General features: G+C 46.9%; 1 protein-coding gene across 26 annotated transcripts in view; it reads right to left on the bottom strand.

Annotated features, from left to right (window-relative positions):
• The window catches only part of LOC144132256 (uncharacterized), a 317,492-nt gene that overhangs the window by 164,437 nt on the left and 138,827 nt on the right, over positions 1 to 14,228 (bottom strand). The window lies entirely within an intron of this gene.

Below are 14,228 nucleotides of genomic sequence, written 5' to 3'. Positions count from 1 at the left end.
TTGATTGCATTTTCTTGTGTCCAATTTCGCTGATAAGCCCAACATGAAAGGCATAAAAATGTGCCACAGTTTTGTCGCTCATGCTGCCTACTCTTACGGTGCAGCAAAAAACATCAAGGGCGTTTCTGCCATTGATGGCAGTGGGTCACCTTCTTTGTTGCTGTCCTATGCCAACAGTACATCTGTTCCATCAATCAAATCTTCAATGGTCCTCAACCCACAAGTCGCAATGTTGTCGTCTGCGGTGACGAAGTCATAAGAAAAAGCTTGAACGTCTAGCGTCTCCCAGGATTTATTAACCAAATCCTCGTTGGACTCTTTGCCCATCGGCAGTGCGACCGGTGCCATCACAAATCCCCATTTGCGAAAACAGTGCACAATTGTGTTCGTGGTCACACTGGCCAAGACATAGCCAGAAAATGAAGAGTGTCTGTCTAGCAGATTAATCCACAAATTTCCATTTTTGCTATCAATGTGTGCAAGAAGTCATCTCATTAAAACTCCCATGCAGTGGTGTTTTACGTTCCTGATTATTCCGGACTCCAGTGGCTGCAGATGGCTTGTCGTGTTCGCACGCAGGAGCATGACGGTGACATCGTTTAATGTCATCTGCTTGGGGTGCACGGACCACTGATCGACAAAAAGCAAAACTTTTCTGTTCTTAGATTCTATAGTCTAATCGAAGCTGATTAGAAACTCACAAAAAAAAAATCCGCAATCATCCAAGCTTTCTTGTTTACTTTATAAAAGCAAGGTAAGCATCCAGCCGATCCAATGCATCTAGGTTGCTTAGCCTTGCCGATGACATTGAACTGCCTTTTTCCAATCCACTGGCATTGCAGCAAAAATGTACCAAAATTATTTCCTTACTTCCCCGCCCTTTATACAAAAAGTTCTGTCAGGTTGCAGGTTGAAGAAGACATCTACCTCACTGGTGAGGAAAATGTCATGTGGCGCATACCCCGAAGTCAGCACAGGCAGCTAATTAATTAATCCAGTAGACAAGAGCCAATTCAACGAGTTTCTTGTCTTCTGAATTGAATATTGGTTTTGGGGAAAAAAATGCATAGTAACTGTCTCACATACCTTTGTGGACACCCGAACCCCACTGTAAAGAAGGAATAAAGGAGGAACTAAGAGAAGAAAGAAAGAATGAGGTGCTGTAGTGGAGGGCTCCTTGATTTTATTAGATCAGCAAACCTTTTTTCCTTTATTTAAGCATCCTCCTCATCCCTCATTTCATTCCTTTTATGCCCTGAGGCAATAAACACCGCTTTAAAAAAAATTTCGGCCACCTGGGGATCTTTACCGTGCACTGATATCTCACAGCACGGGGATGTCTTTTTGCATTTTGCTTCCATCGAAACACAGCCGCCGCAGGCGGGTTCGAACCCGAGTGGTCGGGCTCAATAGCCAAGCGCCCTAACCACAGAACTACCGCTCCGTAAATGTCTTTACAAACAAGCCCGTGCCATTCTTTGAAGCAGTGTAGCCACCCTCAGGAAGCTTGGAAATTCTCGATGCCAAGAGAAGGTACTTTTCCTGCTGCACCTTGCCGTCCACTTTTACACTGGCTGCAGTCACTTCAAAAAACCATGTCAGTAGAACCCCTTCTAGCTTGAGATGTGCAGCCGTCTTCGCTTGCTTCATGTTGACGCTGAACTGCTGGGCATTCTTCAGCATAACGTTTATGGGGAACTGCCCTGCAGCCCCCTGAGTTTGCTTTCCCACGAGGCACCGTGCAGCGGCAGTCTCACCTTGAGGATGAACGCATTCCCTTGTCAGTTACATTAACTGGCAAGAGCGGGCGCCAGCATCGCTGCGCGGGAGACTGCCAAAGCCCGCGCGCGGGAAATAGGGCTCTTTGGCTGGGATCGTCGGCGCGAGCGGACGTGTCGCTCGCGGCTCCACTCTTCGCCGGCGGGGCGAGGAAGCGACGGGGAGACAGGCTCCCGTACTCGTCCCGTCCGGCCTTCAGAGTATATATCTCTTGCCCTAGCGCGGGCGAACATTCGCTCGGAACCTTGCTGGTGAGTCGGACGACCTTGATTCATTAGCATACCTTGTTGCTAGCTGGCGTTATTGTTTCTGTAGCAATAAATGCCTGTTTGTGTCAGCCAATGTGTCGTTCCTTTGTTCCCCCAGAGCAAGGCCCGCCGTGGTCGGCGAGCGCTCGGTAGCGTACACGATCACGGGGTGGAGTCCGGGCGGCTTTGAACCGTGTCAGCCGCGATTGAGTGGGGAGAACGTACTTATCTCCCCAATTCAACCCCACACGTCCCGCTGCCCAACAATAGTGCAGTGTGTTGACGGCACTAGCCCTAACTCATTCGCCAAGTTGACAGCATCTTTTCTTTGGGCTATCGTCAAACTTCTTCAAAATTTCCAGTTTAAAGGGTCAGGACACCATTTTTCAGACCCAAGGTGTTTACTGCATTCTGTTCGCTATGCATCTTGGAACAAGTGGGCCAAATATGAGCTCATTTTGTGCAGTGAGTAATTTGTAATCGAATTTTGAAAAGTTATTCTGAACCAGGCGCCAGTCTGGCAACACTGGTGCACTCACGATCCATGATGATGTAACCCGATTCATTGGCTTGCTCACAACTGAACGACTGAACTGCGCACTGCACGTAGTCAGCGTAGGGGTGTGGGTCGTTCGCTGTTTGAGCTATGGGTGAAGAGGGGTGAAGGGGGGAAGTCACGACAGGGGGCAATGGAAACAAGGACCTGTGTCCTTCCCTTTTCTATCTAGCTGTTGTCCAATCTCAGCGAGTTCACTACAATGCGCCATGACCGGTCTCGAGTCTGTGCGTTCTTCCCTGCACCAATTATGCGCGCAGCAGTTTTTGCAGCAGACGACGGCGCTGTTGGTTTACGACATCACTTAGGCTGCTTCAGTACGGCCTTCATTGCTAGGAGGAGCGGCTTTAGAGCCAATAACTTCAAACTAAAATTTCTAGCTCGAATGCGCTCACAGAGCCTAACTTCTTTTCAGTACGCACAACGACGTCACGGCTAGTACCTGCAATGTAAAACCCCAATTTGCCGGTAGATCATATCATCATCATCACCACCATCAACCAGAGTATGCCCAATGCGAGACAAAGGCTTCTCCCATGTCTCTCCAACTAACCCTGCCCTGTGCCAGCTGCGACCATCATATCCCCACAACCCCACAAACTTCTAATCTCATCCACCCACCTAACTTTCTGCCGCCCCCTGCTATGCTTCCCATCTTTTGGAACACACTACGTTACCCTTAAGGACCAGCGGTTATCTTGCCTTCGCATTAGATGCACAGTTCAAACCCATTTATTCCTACTTCAACTAGAATGTCATTAACATACGTTTGTTCCCTCACCCACTCTGCCTGCTTCTGGTCTCTTAACGTTACACTTATCACTTTTCTTTCCATAGCTCGGTAAGCTGTCTTTAACTTAAGCTGAACCCTTTTCGTTAGCCTCCCTCCACGTTTCTGCCCCACAGGTGAGTACCGGTAAGACACAGCTGTTGTATCCTGTTGTATCTGACAACTATCATTATGGAGTGTGCAGTAGAAGTAGGCGGTAGGACGGTTCGACATTATACCGGCAAGCTATCTCAGGAGGCGAAAGATCTGATGAAGAAATGCTAAAGCATTAGGGTGTCTAGCCCTACAGACAGGATAGAACTAGCAGAGCTATCGAAGTTAATAAATAAGCGCGAGGTAGCCGACATAAGGAAGTTCAATATGGAGAGAATCAAGCATGCTCTAAAGAACGAAGGTAGCCTGCCCACGGCATTGCCCACGAAATGCCTCGCCACTCACCGTTCCTGCTGTTCCAGGTGCTGCTGCTCACCGGCTATCACCTGCCTGTTTCATCGACTTGCCGACCGGTTCCGCAATCTTGCGGCGCTAGCTGGTTTCTGGATGGCTGCGGCTGCTCATCCGATCATCTGTGCGCACCCCTGCCGATTTTGGACACTTTCGACCTTCGGGCCTGGCAACATGCTACATTATCAGCTGACGAGGACACCTACATAAAGCACTCGGATTTCACCGCCCCCTTGGGCCACGGCACTGCCCACAAAATGCCTCGCCACTCACCGTTCCTGCTGTCCCAGGTTGGTTACTACGAGTGTTCTTGTTACCGTGATGATGATGTCTGTCTTGTAGCAGTGTCGTGGCCACCCCATATTCTAAAACGTTTCCGCTCGGCGGCAGTGTACATTTGGCGCATTTTGGTCCTGGGTGGGGACGTTTAAACAAGCCCAGGCCCTATGACGAAGGGCCAAGAGGAAAAGCTCGAACTGGTATATGTAACTGTTCAAAGGCTTGAGACGAACCACGCGAATATCCTCGAAAGTGTTAACAAGATTCTTACAATTCATATTGGCCTGCAAAATGAAATGAAGACTTTAAACGATCGTGTGCATGAACTTGAACTTAAAATCGAGTCTATTCCAGTTCTTCAAAGTGACTTACAGTCTTTAGCTACCCGTGTGCAGGAACTGGAACTTAAATAACAGTCAGTGCCTACCACAGTATCTGCCACGAGTTGTACACACGATGTATCCAACATTCAAGTAAAACTTGACGACCTGGAAAATCGTTCCCGCCGGTCTAACATTCTTTTTTATGGTGTTCAGGACATTGATGAGTCTGAAACTTGGGAAGACTCTGAGCGTCATGTGAACGAATTCTGTTCTAGCAAACTTGGTATCACGTTGTCTTCCTTAGCCCGTGCTCACCGCATAGGCCGTTTTTCTCAGGAAAAAAAGAGACCCATTATTGCAAAGCTGTTCAACGAAAAAGAAGTCGAAACGCTTATGAGTAAGGGCTATAAACTCAAAAATACCGATTTCAGCATTTCGCAAGATTACTCGAAAACGGTTCGTGAGAAACGCAACCAACTGTGGAAGTATGCCAAATCAGTAAAAAAAGAAGGTGACAAGGTCCGTTTGTCTTTTGATAAACTGCTTATCAATGGTGTCTCGTATTTCTGGGACGATCAAACCAGTAGCGCCGTACGCGTGTCCCTTGCCTGACGCATCCCTTCCAGTTCCCGTAAAGTGGCTGGCAAACCACCCGTGCGGCCAAACGCGCAGCGTTGCTCCAATTACGATGTCAGTTTTCTGTACACTAACATAAGGAGTGTTCTTTCTAAAAACGTAGCACTTTCTTCTTTAATTGATTCATGCTGCTCCTCGGTCATCGCACTTACCGAGACTTGGTTAAATGACATGGTTCCTGATGATGCCGTTTTCGCCTGTAACTCCGAATTCAACATATTTCGTTGTGATCGCACGGGCCGTAGAGGTGGCGGTGTCCTTCTGGCTGTCAATAAAGTGCTCACTGCTGTGCCTATCGAGGTCACGTCGTACCTAGAATCGGTATGGGTCCAGTTGAGTTATGGTCCCACGGTCGCCATCACTGGCGTCATTTACCGCCCTCCGGACATGAATTCTTCATTCGCAAGTCAGTTTTCTAATTTACTAAGCGATCTTACTTGTCGTTTCCCGAATTCAAGCTTACTTTTACTTGGTGACTTTAACTTTCCGGCTATTAACTGGTCGTCATTAACAGCTACTGCCAATGATCCTGAAGCTCAGGCTTTCCTCCAGTCCTGTCTCAATTTCTCTTTGCAACAACTTATTTTTGAACCTACGCGTCGTTCCGCCACTACAGCCAATATTCTCGATCTTATATTGACAAGTGATCCTTACCTTTGCTCCAACATTGCGCTCTTAGAAGGCCTTTCCGAACATTCCATAATCACGGGTAACCTGAATTTTGTGCCCCATAAAAAGGTAACTCGCACTAAACAAATAAGGTGCTACAACCGAGCAAACTTCGGTGAAATAAACGCTCAGTTGTCAGTCTTTGCCGATCATTTTCTTCACGATTTTTCGTCACGCTCCGTGGAAACGAACTGGAACCTGTTCAGCGTGAAACTTGCTAGTCTCATTGACAAATTCATACCAGTCATCAGTATCCCATGCACTAACACAGCGCCTTGGTTTAATAGGCATCTACGTCGCCTTAATAACAAGAAAAAGCGCCTTTTCAGACAAGTCGACAAGAACAGACACTCCGAATCTTGGCAACGGTACAAACTATGTGATAAGGAATATCAGTCTGAGTTGATATCTGTACGTAGGCACTTCACACACGATCTACCGGCAATGCTAACAAACAATCCATGGAAGTTCTGGCAGATAATAAACCCCGCTAATCATCCTGACATTACTCTTACCAACGCGGAAGGCAGCAGTGTTCCAGTGGCCGTATGCGCCGAACTTTTCAATAACGCATTCACATCCGATTTTACCTGTGAAGATCTCTCTCTACCTCCTATTTCTGTCAGCACTTCTAATACGTCAATGTCCGAAATATGTATCAGTGAGACAGGTATCTTATCCTTACTAGGGAAGCTTAAAACAACATCAGCATCAGATCACCTTGGCTTTAATAACAAAATACTCAAAAATTCATCTGATGGTATTCATCGCATCTTGTCCGCTATTTTTTCACAATCTCTATCATCAGGCGTGATTCCGCTGGACTGGCGCCTAGCTAAAGTTGTGCCAATTTTCAAGTCTGGTGATCGTTCCTCACCACTAAATTACCGACCCATTTCATTAACTAGCACTGTTTGCAAACTTCTTGAACACGTAATTCACTCACAGGTAATTAACTATCTTGAAGAACATAACATTATCTTTAAATATCAACATGGGTTCCGTAAAGGCTACTCATGCGAAACGCAACTTGCCGGATTCATTCAAGACATACATTCATCGATCAATGCTGGCATTCAAGTAGACTCCATATTTCTTGATTTTTGTAAAGCTTTCGACAGAGTACCTCACAACCGGTTATTAATGAAACTAGCAGTGCTTAATATTCACCCTCTTGTCATTGCATGGGTTAAAGTTTTTCTCTTTTCCAGGTCTCAATTTACAGCTGCCAATAACCACAATTCGTCTTTCAGTCAAGTACAATCTGGCGTCCCACAAGGAAGTGTGCTTGGCCCCTTACTTTTCCTAATATTTATCAACGATTTGCCGGATTCCATTTCTTCCCATATCAGACTTTTTGCTGATGATTATGTAATTTATCGCAAAATTTATTCTAACACCGATTGCCAATCCCTTCAATCTGACCTGGATTCAGTAACAGCATGGTGCTCAAATTAGCTTATGCAACTTAATCATTCAAAAACTAAATTGATGTCTTTTACTAACCGAATGTCTCGAATTCAAACAGCATACTCCTTAAATAATAGCTCACTCGAGCTAGTCACCACGTATAAGTACTTAGGACTTCACCTTCATTCAGACTTAGCATGGAACCACCATATTAACCTTATGCTTGCATCTGCTAATCGGTCATTAGGTTTCTTAAAACATAACCTAAAGCATGCTCCTCCTCACCTCCGTGCCCATGCCTATACCACTCTAATTCGACCTAAAATCGAATATGCCTCGGCTATTTGGGACCCTTACCAATCTTACCTAATAAATAACATTGAATCATTGCAGAACCGCGCCGTTTGTTTTATTTACTCAGATTATTCACGTAACACCAGCATCACAGCCTTAAAGAAACGCGCAGATCTCCAGGATTTATGTCTCCGCCACAAAATTGCACGACTATCACTTTCATAAACTTTATCATCATCCATCACTTCATAACGACTTTTTTTCTTTGCCTCCTTCGATTTTTGACCACCGCGATCATCCCTTTAAAGTTAGGCGTTTCACGTGCAGAACATTTAACTATGCGCATTCATTCTTACCACGCACAATATCTGACTGGAACACTCTGCCTTCACATATCGCAACCACGACTGATCCTGATAAATATTTTAATTTTATATCTTCAATAACTACTGCTTAACTCTTCGCACACATTGTTATTTTTTTCATGGCTTCCTTTACAGGGTATGTTATTGCAGGGTATGTTATTACGTTATTCATTGCATTAGTGTTCTGTTTGTATAATTTTAATACTGCAGTAATCTTCGTTCTTTGCCGCGCTGCCATTCTTTTGATTCTTTTGCTTGCTTATGTCATGTGAAGTGTTATTTTTGCTTTTGTTGTTTTATATTTGTGGTTTTGTTTTATTCTCTTCATTTGCCCCCCCCCCCCCCCCCCCACCTCCCTATGTAATACCCTCTCGAGGGCCTTTAGGGGTATTCTGTATAAAAAAAAATAAAGAAAGCAGTGAATAGGAAACTAGGCACAGGTAAAAACCAGATGTATGCGTTGAGACAAGGAGGGCAATGTCGTTAGCAATATGGATAAGATAGTTAAAGTAGCTGAAGAGTTCTGCAGAAATCTGTACAGCAGCCAACGTAATCAGAGCGTTAATGAAAGAGACAGTAGCGCGCAGCAATGCGTCATCCCACCAGTAACGAAAGAGGAAGTAAAGAAAGCCTTAGGAGCAATGGAAAGGGGAAAAGCAGCTGGTGAGGATCAAATAACAACAGACTTATTGAAGGACGGAGGGGAGATTGTGCTAGAAAAACTAGCCACCCTGTATACGCAATGCCTTATGACTTTGACCATACCAGAAGCTTGGAAGAACACACACATTATCTTAATTGATAAGAAAGGAGATGCCAAGGACTTTAAAATTACAGACCGATCAGCTTACTGTCCATTTCCTACCATGTATTATGAAAGTAATCGCTATTAGAGTCAGGGCAACCTTGAATAGTATCTGGTGCAGCGCGGGCCTCGTATCTATGACCCGTGTGACGTACGCAATATCAGTCTTATGCTTGTAACATGCTGGTGAGGGAACACACCCTCCTCTCCCACTTTAATATACACGGCTGTTCAATAAAGGGGCGGTTCTTCTGCTCTCCTTGCTCGGAGCCTCTGATCATGTCTCATCTGCAGCAAGCAACGATACGTGATGAAAGAAGTAGGATGATCACCAACGCCCAATCGTGGCGAACCGAAGATTACGCTACAGGACCAACCCGATGGACTTCCTGAAGCCACCAGGCCAGCTGAGCTCGGCTGACGAAATTGCCAACAACTGGCAGACATTCAAGCCAAGGTTCGAATTTTTTCTCGCAGCATCAGAACCAACCGACAAGCCTCGAACAGACACGCAAGACAGCACTCGTGCTGAGCGTAGCGGGCAAGGAAGCCCTCGAGATCTTCAACACGTTCGGCTTCGGCAAAGACGAGAACAAGATTGACTACGCCACTGTCGTGAAGAAATTTGATTAATACTTTGCGGTGCAGAAGAACGAAGTACATGAGCGCTACATCTTCTGAACTCGAGTCCAGGTCCCGGGTGAGCCCTTGGAACCATCGCTACGAGACTTAAAAAACCAAGCACAAGCATGCATGATCAGAGACCAGATTGCTTATGGAATGAACGATGCGAAAGTTCAGGAAACCTTGCTGTGGGACACAACACTGATGTTACAGAAGGCTGAGCAGGTTGCTAAAGTGGGTGAAGTGGCAGCAGCACAACAGAAACTCTGGGCACGGGATGAAAGCCAGATTGACACGATGCGCAAGGAACAGGTGAGTAGACAAAGTGAATTGCCCAGACATCACAAGCGTCGCAAGTGCGGATGTGTGCACCCGTCATGAAGCTGTCCTGCATTCGGGAAAACATGCCAAAAGTGTCAGTGGCCTAACTATTTCGCTATGTGCTGCAAGATTTGCCGAGGTTGGCAAACTTCAGGGCAGTGAAGATAACTTTGGCATTCTGGACGTGTCGCGCAGCGTGGCAAGCCGACACGACTGGACTGTGCACGCTCAAATCAAGAACGTACCACTCGAATTCAAGGTCGATACAGGCATGCAAGCTAATTTACTACCCTTCGGACGGTACCGTAAAATTCGCCCCAAGCCATCACTGAAACCAAGCAGCTCGGTGTTGCGTTCCTACAGCGGGGGTGTTATCAAGCATGAGGGTGTCATTCGCAAAGAAGTAGCTCTGGGTGACCGTTGCACCGTTCTCGACTTTGTGGTGTCTAAGGGGCATCACGACATCCTGGGCCTACAGGCCAACGAAAATCTTGGACTCGTGTCACGTGTACACACCATTTCTCAAAACAATTCTAAGGAAGTCGCAAAGAACTTTCGCCACTTGTCCACAGGAACTGGATGCGTGCAAAGGGTCCATCGTATTGCTACGACGAAGTGGCCTCTCACGTGGAAGGACGAACGAAGAAGACGAGGTTAACGCAGCTCCCTGTTCGTGTTGGTTGCTCCCTGCTAGGAAGTCTTTATTATAACCCCCAACGCTTGTAAATAAATGTAAATAGTATTTCCCTGTAACATCTTTGGTGGAGGTGCTGCTTACCAATCCCAGTACCCAGTTCCCCATTACAGTATGGTTTTGCGTGACGACGCCACGCCAGTCGTCCCAGCGGCCCGACGAGTACCACTGGCCCTCCAGGAGCCCCTGCGACAGGAACTGGGACTCATGGAGCACGCTGGCATCATCACGAAAGACTCCGAGCCCACCGACTGGGTAAGCCCATTGGTCATTGTGCGACAGAAAGATGGGAAAATTCGAGTATGCATCGACCCCAGGAGGATTAACTAGTGTATCAAGAGGGACCATTACATAATGCCACAACGTGAGGACATAGTCAGCGAGCGCTTCAGTTTTTACGCGTCTTGATGCAAACTCTGGTTTTCGCTAGATTCCGTTGGACGATGAAACCTCGAGAATTTGCACCTTTGCAACACCATTCGGGAGCTATAGATTTGTGCGCTTACCCTTTGGAATATCGTCGGCATCTGAGGTATTTCAGAAAATTCTAAATGAAATTGTTGAAGGCCTTTCCGGCGCCAGAGTATACGTTGATGACATGCTAGTCAGGGGGTCTTCGAGGTAGGAGCAGGACATGCGCCTACAGTCGGTACTGCGGGCAGCAGAACACAGCAGATTGACATTTAACCCGGACAAGGGTTCGATTGGCATCAGCAAAATGAGTTTCTGGAGGACGTCATTGACAAGGAAGGAATCAGACCACGCCCATCACTGGTAAAATGTATGGTAGAAATGCCACCGCCGGCTGACAAGCTCGCAGTACAGAGAATGCTGGGCGTCGTGAATTATTTCAGCAAGTTCATGCCGACATTGGCACAGAGGATAACACTCCTCAGAAATCTTGTAAAGCAAAGTGTTGCATTCGACTGGATGCCTAATCATGCTGAAGAATAGAGGCAGCATTGCGACTGTTTAAGTAAAGAGCCTTTGCTAATAGTATTCGATGCAACAAAAGCAACAAAGGTGTCTTGCGATGCGTCATGAAACGGAACCGGCGCAGCACTGTTACAGTGTCACAATGACAAATGAAAGCCTGTTGCGTATGCTTCACGTGCGCTTACAGAGTGCGAACAGCGCTATTCGCAAATTGAAAAGGAGGCCATGGCGGTCGCATATGGGTGTGAGAAATTCCATATTTTGTATACGGTCGGTCAGTTATTCTTGAGACTGATCATCACCCTTTGATTGCCATCTCGCAGAAGGCCATTGGAGACATGCCCCTGAGGTCGCAGCGGTTTTTTCTGCGCCTTCTTCACTACGACACAAAATTGCAATTCACGCCACGGAAGCAGCTTCTTCTCACCGACATGCTGTCATGAGCAACAACCGGGACCAGCACAGAAAACGACGTCCTCAATGACAACACTGAAGTGTCCAATTAGCAGCGTATAAAAGCATCGCCAGACCTACCATTCCATCCAACAAAGCCGCCGCGGTGGCTGAGTGGTTATGGCGCTCGGCTGCCGGCCCGAAAGACGCGGGTTCGATCCCGGCCACGGCGGTCGAATTTCAATGGAGGCGAAATTCTAGAGGCCCGTGTGCTGTGCGATGTCAGTGCACGTAAAAGAACCACAGGTGGTCGAAATTTCCGGAGCCCTTCACTACGGCGTCCCTCATAGCCTGAGTCGCTTTGGGACGTTAAACACCCATAAACCAAACCAAACCATTCCATCCAACAACTAGCGCCGCTCAACCCTGGAGACACGGTTCGCATCAAAAAGGGGGCGTGGGCCACTAAAGGTCAAGTTGTTCAAGCGTCAAGACACCCCAGGTCATACAACATAGTCACCGAAAACATAACAATCCTGTGGCGCAATTGGCAGCACCTGCTGCCTACAAAAGAGGCTTTTAGACAGAGAAGCCTTTATGAGCCCAATGAGGACCTGAGCCAACAAGCACCTCAAGGTTCTACTTCAGCATCCAGTAGCAACGATCCCGCAGGGTCACCGGCCACGAGTAGCATCCGTGCCTCCTTCAACGCTCCTGCAGCCGTGCCTCCGTACCAAGGACCTGTACCAAGAAGGTCAAACCGAGAACGAAGGCCGCCACAGAGATGTGCATATGATCGAAACTTTGTGCAGGTTTCCTAGGCATCGTTCTCAATGTTTTGTTTCTATCAAATCTATTGTTTTCCTTCTAAGGAAAGGGGGATGTATCGTATCTGGTGTAGCGCGGGCCTCGTATCTACGACCCGACCCGTACGACGTACGCAATATCAGTCTTATGCTTGTGACATGTTGGTGAGGGAACACACCCTCCTCTCCCACTCCAACATGGCTGTTCAATAAAGGGGTGGTTCTTCTGCTCCCTTTGCTCGGAGCCTCTGGTCGTGTCTCGTCTGCAGCACGCAACGATACAAACCTTAGACCTTCAAACAAATGAACAGGCAGGCTTTTGTAAAGGATATTCCACAATAGATCATATTCACACTATCAATCAGGTGATAGAGAAGTGCGCAGAATATAACCAACCTCTATATATAGCTTTCATTGATTACGAGAAAGCATTCGACTCAGTGGAAACCTCAGCTGTCATACAGGCATTGCGGAATCAGGGTGTAGAAGAGCCTTATGTCAAAATACTGGAAGATATATATAGGAACTGCACAGCTACCATAGTCCTTCATAAAGTCAGCAATAAGGAAGAGCGTCAGGCAAGGAAATACGATCTCGCCAATGCTATTCACTGCCTGTTTACAGGAGGTATTCCGAGGCCTGAGAGGGGAACAGTTGGGGATAAGAGTTAATGGAGAATACCTAAATAATCTGCGATTCGCTGATGACATTGCCTTGCTGAGTCACTCAGGAGATGAACTGCAAAGCATGATCAATGATTTAGACAGGCAGAGCAGAACGGTGGGTCTAAAAATTAACATGCAGAAAACCAAGGTAATGTTCAGCAGCCTAGCAAGGGAACAACAGTTCACAACAGGAAGCGAGGTGCTGGAAGTGGTAAGGGAATCCTTAGGGCAGGTAGTGACAGCTGATCCGGATCATGAGAGGGAAATAAGAATAAGAATGGGGTGGAACGCATATGGCAGGTTCTCTCAGATAATGAATAGCAGTTTACCAATATCCCTCAAGAGAAAAGTGTACAACAACTGTATCTTGCCGCTACTCACCTACAGGCCAGAAATGTGGAGGCTAACGAAAAGGGTTCAGCTTAAGTTAAAGACAACACAGCGAGCCATGGAAAGGAAAATGACAGGTGTAACGTTAAGATCCGGAAGCGGGCAGAGTGGGTGAGGGAACAAACGGGGATTAATGACATCCTTGTCGAAATCAAGAGAAAGAAATGGGCTCGGGCAAAGCATGTAATGCAGAGGCAAGATAACCGCTGGTCCTTAAGGGTAACGGAGTGGATTCCAAGAGAAGGCAAGCGTAGTAGGGGCCGGCGAAAGGTTAGGTGGGCGGATGAGATTAAGAATTTCGCCGGCATAGAGTGGGCGCAGCTGGCAAAGGACAGGGTTAATTGGAGAGACATGGGAGAGGCCTTTGCCCTGCAGTAGGTGTAGTCAGGCTGATGATGATGATGCTGTATACATTTCTCTAGAGGGATACTGGTAAACTGCCATGGCCCCTTTAAAAGAAAGGGCCCTCCATTTTCGAGACATGAACGCAGACAGTCCCAGACTGGTCACATTTAGGCAGGCAGCAGTGAAAGAAGGCTTTATCAGTGGGGGCAGTGAGCGGGTGGCAATTGCAGCAGCAAGCTCTGGCAGCTTGCAAGATGCCTTTTCTCCAAGGTCAATCAGCAACTGGGTGAGGCTGGCCACGTGACTTACACAGTGATGTTATTGGCTAAAGTCACTTTGGAGCAGCCTTTGGTGTAGCCAAAAGTGCCTTTTGGTGCAAAAAAAGTGAGCATTTGGTACAGACATATGCCATATTTTCCTTTGTATAAATCGTGTTTTTATTTTAAAGAGTTTTTG

This window comes from Amblyomma americanum, chromosome 5 (assembly GCF_052857255.1).
Source record: "Amblyomma americanum isolate KBUSLIRL-KWMA chromosome 5, ASM5285725v1, whole genome shotgun sequence".
Lineage (NCBI taxonomy): Eukaryota > Metazoa > Arthropoda > Arachnida > Ixodida > Ixodidae > Amblyomma > Amblyomma americanum.
Note: the sequence above shows the minus strand (reverse complement) of the source record. Positions and strands in the feature narration are given on the sequence as shown.